At 35.3% G+C, this 9,969-nt stretch overlaps 1 long non-coding RNA gene across 1 annotated transcript; it reads right to left on the bottom strand.

Moving 5' to 3' along the window:
* Positions 1–1,232: 1,232 nt before the first annotated feature.
* LOC127453261 (uncharacterized) lies at positions 1,233–6,451 on the bottom strand. The gene is made up of 3 exons (XR_007899392.1): positions 6,345–6,451; positions 6,185–6,236; positions 1,233–1,360 (listed from the first exon to the last, which is right to left on the bottom strand). It is a non-coding gene; the product is annotated as an uncharacterized LOC127453261 (long non-coding RNA).
* Positions 6,452–9,969: the final 3,518 nt, after the last annotated feature.

The raw sequence follows: 9,969 nt of genomic DNA, 5'->3' as shown, positions 1-9,969 counted from the left end.
ATTAGGACGTTTATTCGTTTAGATGCAGGGATTTTGTGTATATATTCGCTGTGATTCAAGAAAATCTACTTTGCCAAAGTACAGTATTATTAGGCTTACACATTTAATTGAGGGTGCTCTAACGTTCGTTTGAGGGTACTTAGCACCCTCAAACACCCCCGTAGAACCGGGCCTGTCACCAAGTAACAAAAAGCTTATAATAATAATAATAATAATAATAATAATAATAAAACGTATAGCAGCATATCTAAGCAATTTTAACTTCAAACAATTCTAAAGCTGTTATGACTGTGAGCCTGTGCCTTTTAAAAATATTTTTTGTAAAGTTCTCATACACTATATCTTTTTATTAGCCTATTATATATGCTTTGTTTTTATCTTAATTCAAATTATTTAAATAAAATTTAAATAATTGCCATTTGTTTTATATTCTCCAGGAATAATAATAATAATAATAATAATAATAATAATAATAATAATAGAATCTCAGAAGTAGAAATGTTAGTTTTGTATAAAAACGAAATTAAAATGATTTAATTGCAAATACGAAGACAGAATTTTTTTTTAACTTTTGTTAAATGATTGTATATTATTTATTAAAATTCCTCAGCTGTGTAAAAATCTTAAGTAAAAAAAAATGTAACTAATATCGGACTATGACGTGTGTTTAACATGGTGATTTAATTCATAGTGATACAGTTAAAGTTATTTTTATTTAAGGAGAATACTGTTCATATTCGCTTTGAATGTTGAAATACAACTATGATATATGTGTATAAATATGAAGCAGGAGTAAAGGTGGGATAAATAAACAACATCTGGCAACCCTTATATTGTCGACGCATTTCCTGTTTCTCAGCAACCTAACATTACAAAATACAAGTAATCTGAATAGACAAACCTCGAGATGCATTACTCAATAAATAAATGAATGCATGTAGTCCATGTGTTAACTATAGAGATCTTATACAAATACAACCACTGCATATGTATTTCAGAACATCTGTTTCATTTGTGTCACATGAATGTTGTCAAGTTCCAAATGCAGAAGATGTAATAAGAGTGAAAAGAGTGGGAAATACAGGATATATATATATATATATATATATATATATATATATATATATATATATATATATATATATATATATATATTTTGATAACAGGCTATTCCAACCAGCACTAAATTATGATATTTCAATGTTACAAAGTACAGCTGTGGATGAGAGACACTGGTATTAGCAATATTTCATTTGTATGCTTCTGTCAGAAAGAGCTTGACATAATCTGATCAATGCTTCTTGATCTGGGACTCTTCATTCAGGTAGGCAACAGTTTGGTTCCTTCAGTGCAGTTGTATCTGAAAGATAAAAATAATCCAAACAAAAATTAAGTTATGGATTGCATAAATAAACAAAAGCACTCCCACAGCACGATGATGCTCTTACCGAATCGTGCCTCCCTCACGGATCAGGTCAGGCTCTACATCAAAAACTACAGGAGAGGAGCGGTGAGCGTGTTTTGTGACATGATTCGCTATTTATCAACAAACATGATCTTCGGGTTCTGATAGAGGGAAACACTGACCAAAGTTCCCATTCATTTATCTCTATAGGGTGTCAGAAAAACACTTACAAAGTTACAAAGATTGATTTGAAATAAAAACGTGTTTAAAAATCTGATAAAATTGTGAGGCAATGAACTAGAGGTCGACCGATATATCGGGTTTGCCGATTAATCGGTGCCAATATTCAGGGCTTGAGTTAAGGGGGGATGCGAGGGGATGCCATCCCCCTTATTTTTTATTAATTTATTTTTTTTCTCCCCTTTTTCTCCCCAATTTGGAATGCCCAATTCCCAATGCGCTCTAAGTCCTCGTGGTGGCGTAGTGACTCGCCTCAATCCGGGTGGCGGAGGACGAATCTCAGTTGCCTCCGCGTCTGAGACTGTCAATCCGTGCATCTTATCACGTGACTTGTTGAGCGTGTTACCACGGAGACGTAGCGTGTGTGGAGGCTTCACGCTATTCTCCGCGGCATCCACGCACAACTCACCACACGCCCCACCGAGAGTGAGAACCACATTATAGTGACCACGAGGAGGTTACCTCATGTGACTCTACCCTCCCTAGCAACTGGGCCAATTTAGTTGCTTAGGACACCTGGCTGGAGTCATTCAGCACATCCCTAGGGGTGGACTGGGGTCTCTGTCCTTTTCTGCATATGGCTGACCCCTTCGGCATATCGCGGTGCCGTTTTGTGGCCCGTTCTGCATAATGCGGTGGCCCATTTCATCTTACCGCGGCCCATTCGGCCCCGTTTCGCGGCCGGCCCTTTGGGAAAAGTCCCGGTTCTCCCAATGGCCAGTCCGCCTCTGGCACACCCTGGATTCGAACTCGTGACTCCAGGGGTGATAGTCAGCATCAATGCTCGCTGAGCTACCCAGGCCCCTCGTTGCAAGAAATACCAAAAAGCATCCCCCTTGTAAAACCACCATCCCCCCTTACCATCCCCTTTAGATCAATTGTGTCATGGATTACTTAGAACTAATCATGCAAGTAAAATATTTAATATTTAATTTTAATACGTTTGATAAATAACAGACTTTAAATAAGGGCGATTATCCGGTCAGAATTAGATTTCGACATGTATGTGGTTGCCAGATTTCTATAGGTGAAATCCCCCAATCAGATCTGGACACTTGTACAGTTTGGAAATATGCTGCCAGGGTGACGCTTTGGTCCTGAATCTGGAAACCTTGAACACGAGTGAAACTCTCTCTCCACCGTGAAAAAAGATGCCGATTTTCCGAAAACACTGTAAAATGTCAGAGTTTGCGATGGTGTTCACACGAAAAAAAAATAAAATACACAAAATTCCTGAAAAAAGAAATGTTGGCATGACTAGTGCAGAATAATCTTTTATTGTTATTTCTTAAAGATATAAGCAGTGAAACAGTTGTGTTTTGAGCGGACACCTTTAGACCCTCAAGCGTGAAGTTTTAAAAAACATCTGATATTTAGTTTGACATATTTATGACATTGTTCATGTGGTGTAACCCTGAGAAACCTTCCTGATATTTTTGACTCATAAATTCATAATATTTATATATAAGTTTTTTTTATTTATTTTTTTAATCTAGAAAAATGTGTTTGAAAACTTTTTGGAAATTAATGATTATGTTGTTTATACTCTCATGTATTCAAGGTGCAAATAAAGTATTATAATACTTTTTACTTAATGGTTACACCACATGACAATGTTTTTTTTGTTTTTTTGTAGAAAGTGCTATAAAGGTTTTTCAAAAATGTATGAAACCAAATTGGACACAAATATTACATTTCTGAGAACATAAGTGTTTTAAACTAGATGTTTAAAAGATTTCTCATTATAACACCTTGTACAACCTTATTTGTCAATGACCCATAAGTATTATATCATTGTAATTTGTGTTATATTTTCATGGAAAAAAATAATAGTCTCAGAAATAGAAATGCTATTTTGTATAAAAATGAAATGACAATTATTTAATAGCAAATACCGAAAACTGAATTTTTTAAAAACTTTTATCAAATAATTGTATGTTATTTATTTTAATTATTCAGCTGTGAGGGGTCTGGGTATCTCAGCGAGTACTGATGCTGACTATCATCCGCTGGAGTCGCGAGTTTGAATCCAGGGTGTGCTGAGTGACTCCAGCCAGGTCTCCTAAGCAACCAAATTGGCCCGGTTGCTAGGGAGGGTAGAGTCACATGGGGTAACCTCCTCGTGGTCGTGATTAGTGGTTCTCGCTCTCAATGGGGCGTGTGGTAAGTTGTGTGTGGATCGTGGAGAGTAGCATGAGACTCTACATGCTGTGAGTCTCCGCGGTGTCATGCACAACGAGTCACGTGATAAGATGCGCGGATTGACGGTCTCAGAAGCGGAGGCAACTGAGACTTGTCCTCCACCACCCAGATTGAGTCGATTCACTATGCCACCAAAAAAAATTATATAATATATATATATATATATATATATATATATATATATATATATATATATATATATATATATAAAATATATAGTAAATATCATTTTTCTAGTTCTTCTCTGCTCTAAAATATTCGTAGGCTAAATAATGCTCTTGTGTAGAGGAAAACTTGCTTGCAAGCCAAAGTGATGTTCAAGCAGTCAATGAATCGTTCATTTGAGTAATTTCTAATGAGCTAGTTATCTGAAAGGTACAAGACTTAGTGACATTTTCTGCACTTGCCATCTGAACACACAAAAAAATTTGGTCGGAAAAATAAAGCGACACCTTTGCTGTTTGCGGTCAAAATTTACCAACCATAGGAAATAAATGGGAAAGACTAAAAACAGAGGAATTTTTTTTATTTGTCAGATAAAATCAATAAATCAACCACAATGCAGAACACACACAAATAAATGGGTTGAGACTAGCCAGAAGGCAGAATGCAGAACACAACACACACACTCATGTAGGCACACACACACTCACACACACACACTCATGCGGGCACTCACGCACACACACACTCATGCACGCACACACACTACACACATACACTAATGCGGGCACTCACACACTCAATCACACACACACACACACACTCTCACGCCCACACACACTCACGCACACACTCATGCATGCACACACTTGACATTATTGTTACTTTACTTTAAGTTATTCAGTTTTGATGTGTGAAATAAATAATTGGTAACAAAATGATTACAGTATTTTATGTATTCTCTTTGTAACAGCAGGTCAGGTTTGACTAAGCATAATGTGACTATTGAAAAAAACTGACATTTCAAAACAGTTAAAAAAATAAACAACAAATGCTAAACTTTGACAAATAATAGTTTGATAATCTCTCTCTCTCTCTCTCTCTCTCTCTCTCTCTATAAATGAATAAAATCTGCCCTCAATACAGGACACATTCACATATTTTCTACTATGTTTTACAGTAGTGTAGTTACATAAGTTAGCTAATTTTCATATGCAAATTAATGGTGAAATCAATAAAGTTATATGTAAATAAGATCTAAAAAACTGCCCAAAGAAGTGCATAATTGTATTGTTTTTACTACATGGAAGAAGAAGAAATATCTGATTATATTATAATTTCTCACCAAAAATAAACCACACCTTTACTTTGTCCACGATCAGCAAAGCAAGTGGCCCTACCTGATCAGAATAGGAGGGTTAAATGAAGCAGTTTATAAATCACGCTAAAAGGTTCATAGCATAAATAAATTAAATACAAAGAATTTCAAAAAGTTTCCACTAATCGCAAATGCCTGGAAAAGTCATGGAAATTGGTCAAAAAGGAATCAAATCTAATGTTTCGTATCTTTATGGATAATTCCTAAACTTAAAAATGAAATGTACGATTAAAAATTACACTTACAGCAGCTGAGGATGAATTTCATTCCATTTCAATTCTACTTTCTTATATAAAAATTACAATTCTGTGTCCTGCTTGCTACCTCAATTTTAGGAATTGCAAAAGAATTTAAACAAGATTCTCAGTTGACAAACACTGATTTTCATGTATTGCATGACGTCAAACCAGCTAATCTATCTGTGCTGATCAAAGAAAGGATTGTGTGCAATACTAACATCTATCTATAGGTTAAACAAACAAAAGCATGTGCTACAAAGTGCCGTTGATTGCGTTACATTCTTACAGTGATTAGATGCATCAGTAATGATGTCATTAGAGGACATTGACATTGTAATGTGATTATTTTTGTCATTCTAAGCTCCTTTGGTTTGCTGTGTTTGTTCATTCAGAAATGAATAATACACAAAACAGCTCACGGCAGGTCTGGATATGTGATCAGTTAGTAACAGTCTAATGCATCAGCAGATATTTTATGATTATCTGTATCGTTTGATTACTGTGCCCAAATAGTTGATTAATTAACCTCCTAGTATCACAATTTATCTTTTTAGATATAGTGAATTTTAAGTACATATTGTGTAAAAAACAACAACAAAAAAAAAACATGTTTATTTAATTCAGTTCATTTAGTTTACATCCTATTTGACATCATTAAATGCCATCAAAACCCATGCCAGGTGACCACTATTGATCCACATATATCAATGCACTTGTCATAGAGATGCAATACAGAGCTGTAAGCAGGAAATATCATAACATCACATCAAGCAATACCTCTATAAAGTCCTCTTCATGGGTGTTGACATACTGTTTCAAGTCATCAAATCTGAAAGCATGCACAAAAGCAGACAAACAAACGTAATGAGCACATAATCTCCTGTTTTAAACATGCAAATTTCAGAAGAATCTTTTCAAGAGAATTTAAAAGCCCTACCATATCAAGATGAATTGCTTTAGTATGAGGAGCTTCTGAACCTCTCAGTGCAGTTCTAATCAAATTGCTTTCTCCAGATGAAGTGTGGTTAAATAGTTTCCATCACAGGGCTCCTCCTGTCGAGAGAGGATCACTGAAGTCTCTTTTGCATTGGAAAAAACTGCTTATATCTGCCATAATGCAATCCCTAAAGCTGGGTTTCATATGGAAGATCAGCTGAGAGACATTCCAGAGCTCAAACATTGAGTTATACAGAGAACATTGTGTCAGAAGAAAATTAGAGGAAGAACAATTACATTTTCTGTAATTTTGTTGACGGGTTCAACAGGCAAATAATTCATTGCATGTGAAATTGTTTGGTTCTTGTAACTTCTGCAGATTATCCCAGCATGCAGTGCTGGGCTGTAACGGATTACAGGTAATCTGGATTATGTAATTGGATTACAAAAACCAAGTACTTGTAATTAGGTTAAATTACATTTTAAAACACTTTTAATCAGATTACAGTTATTTTTATGGACTACATATTAATCAGGCAAAGGCAGTAAATTGTTCATAATTCATTAATCCCTCTAATTTGTCTCTTTTTTATATTGTTTAATTTTTCGTAAATCTTCCAGTGTTTTCGAAATGCACAAACAGACCTGAAACAAGCCCCCAACCATACAATAATTACACTGAAGATGGAACGGTAATCCATTCATGAATGCAGAACCGACGGCATTAGTGCGGTAAAGTTGTGCAAATTGTAGTGTGCAAATTGCTTTTGTATTCGGCTTCAAAAATGTACATGAATGCGCTTTGTGTGACAACTTTTGAGACTGTTTTGGTCTGATCTGTTACCACACATGGATGCTGTTTGTAATGCCAAAATTTAGGAGTAAGAACATATAAAGTCCCTTTTTTATTTCACTCAGAAACAGACAAATAGTGAGTAAAACTCACAAACTAATCACGTAAATTCTCATATTTTGATACGTTTTCTTTAATGCATTTAAGCAACATTATGTCAGAATGGTACAGGCTTATCCTACTCAAATACATGTGATATCAAGTAAACAAGAATTAGGTCAGAAGTAATCCAAAAATATCTGATTAGTTTACCTTAAAAATGTAATCCAAGATATTACATTACTGACTAGTATTCAGAAGTATTATATAAATATATTTATAAAGAATAACTTCACACACAGGCTTTTTGCATACTAGCAAACGTTCAGGAAATAATTCCTTTGATATTAAATTCTGCAGTTAGTGCTGTATTTCTGGAATTCTGTCCTGGGATAGTTGGATTAGTCAGGAGAGTTTAACTGCACTGTTTGCATCACAGACCTTTCAGAACTTTATTAAAGCTTGCCAAAGTAATTCCAGAGAAACACCTCAAGGTGGAGCCCTTGAAAAATGTATTCTGTATTTTAATGGGGAAAGAAGGTGAAGTGCTACAGTAAAAACCTGTTTATAGTTTGGCGGTTAGCTTCCTTACCTTTATTACCTGTATTCAGTTATGTGTTTTTGAAGTAGAAGAATACCTGCAAGGCAATCCGTGCACTTTTAAAGTAGAATATTTGTAAAAATATTTAAGTAAGGAGTATGTGTCACCTTATAATTACAGTGAAAATATAAAAAGGACATTCCCAGAAGATGCATTACATTTGATTGTATTTTATTGAAATAGTTATGTTTCTTCTTATTTGTGTTATTGGTTATGTATATCAGGGTGCATTTATTGTTATTTATTTAATGTTAATTGCAGTATTTTAGTCATGTGTGTTTTGTGCGCCATCAATATATTTTTATGAGCCATTGATCATGTAGGCCTTCGCTTTACCTCTTGTAATATTATGGCGGTACAAAACGATTTTAAAGAACATTAAGAACTTAATATATTAACGTTATATCAATTCATGGTCAAATATACTGGTACCAAAATGCCATCCCACAATGCCTGAAACGTTATACAGTTAAAGGTAGAATGATATATCGGTTTTACCGATTAATCAGTGCCGATAATTGCTTTTTGGAACTATCGGTTATCGGCAAAAATCTATGCCGATATTTACCAATAGTTTTTTTTTTTTTTTTAACATTTTTTACATTGTTTATTTCTCCCCAATTTGGAATGCCCAATTCCCAATGTGCTCTAAGTCCTCGTGGTGGCGTAGTGACTCTCCTCAATCCGGGTGGCGGAGGAAGAATCTCAGTTGCCTCCGCGTCTGAGACCGTCAATCCGCGCATCTTATCACGTGACTTGTTGAGCGCGTTACCACGGAGACTCACAGCATGTGTGGAGGCTTCATGCTATTGTCCGCAATCCACGCACAACTCACCACGCGCCCCACCGAGAGCGAGAACCACATTATAGCGACCACGAGGAGGTTACCCCATGTGACTCTACCCTCCCTAGCAACCGGGCCAATTTGGTTGCTTAGGAGACCTGTCTGGAGTCACTCAGCACGCCCTGGATTCCAACTCGTGACTCCAGGTGTGATAGTCAGCGTCAATACTCGCTGAGCTACCCAGGACCCCCCAATAGATTTATTTTTTAAATGTTTCTCTGTGGCTGGCGCTGGAGTGTTCTACCACTAAAACGGCTTGGTTGTAGTATAACAGTGGCTTCTAGAGGTGAAATAAAAAATGTTTTCCACCTTTCCACCACCTTGGTTATCGGTATCGGCAAAATCCACTATCAGTCGACCTCTATACTGTATATAATGCATTTGATTGTATTTTATTGAAACAGTTATGTTATAACTGTTATATTTTCCTATTTATGTTATCTGGGATGTACATTATGGTATATTATGATACATTTATTGTTATTTAATAAATATTAATGGCAGTATTTAGTGTCATTTTTGTTACCCTGACAGTGTTTTCTATATATATGTTTATATATATTTATTAGCCATTGTTCACGGAAAGGCCAGTTTCTATGAACTTTAAGTCAATGTGTGGCTTTATATTTAACTTTTGTAATATTGTAGTGGTGCAAAGTGATTTAAAAGATCTTTTAATTGTTTGTATTTTAACGTATATATACTGTACTGTACAATTAGGAAGTGTAAAATGTACAGGTATCAAAATACCATCCGACAATGCCTTAAACATTATACAATTAGAGGTAGACTGATATATCAGTTTTACAGATTAATTGGTGCTGCTAATTATCTGCAAAAATCTATATTTGCAAATAGTTTTATTATTTTATGTTTCTATGTGGCCGGCGCTGGAGGATTCTGCAGTTCAGTTTTTCTCAATCGATTTGGCACATTTACTGAAACAAACTTACACTTGTCAAAACTCACATCATGTGGTACATTCAGCACACCACTCTATGTGACCTGCAAAAGGTGATTACTCAATCAATAGAATTAACTCATGTTTCAAATGTAAACAAATCCATCAATGAATAAATCATTGTCATCAAAACAAAACCTTCCTTTATCATTGCTTAGACCAAGACGGTCAAAATGCAAAGACATCTCGTCAAATGACAGAGTACTCTGAAAGTGTTACAATATTGTCCAGTTGCTAACATTGTATATGTAGGCAGCTGAATAGTACTGATGTCAAAGAGTCACAGCTCACACACTATATTTTCAGCAAAACATTTATTCAAACACTT

Source organism: Myxocyprinus asiaticus, chromosome 15 (assembly GCF_019703515.2).
Source record: "Myxocyprinus asiaticus isolate MX2 ecotype Aquarium Trade chromosome 15, UBuf_Myxa_2, whole genome shotgun sequence".
In the NCBI taxonomy this organism is placed as follows: Eukaryota; Metazoa; Chordata; class Actinopteri; order Cypriniformes; family Catostomidae; genus Myxocyprinus; species Myxocyprinus asiaticus.
Note: the sequence above shows the minus strand (reverse complement) of the source record. Positions and strands in the feature narration are given on the sequence as shown.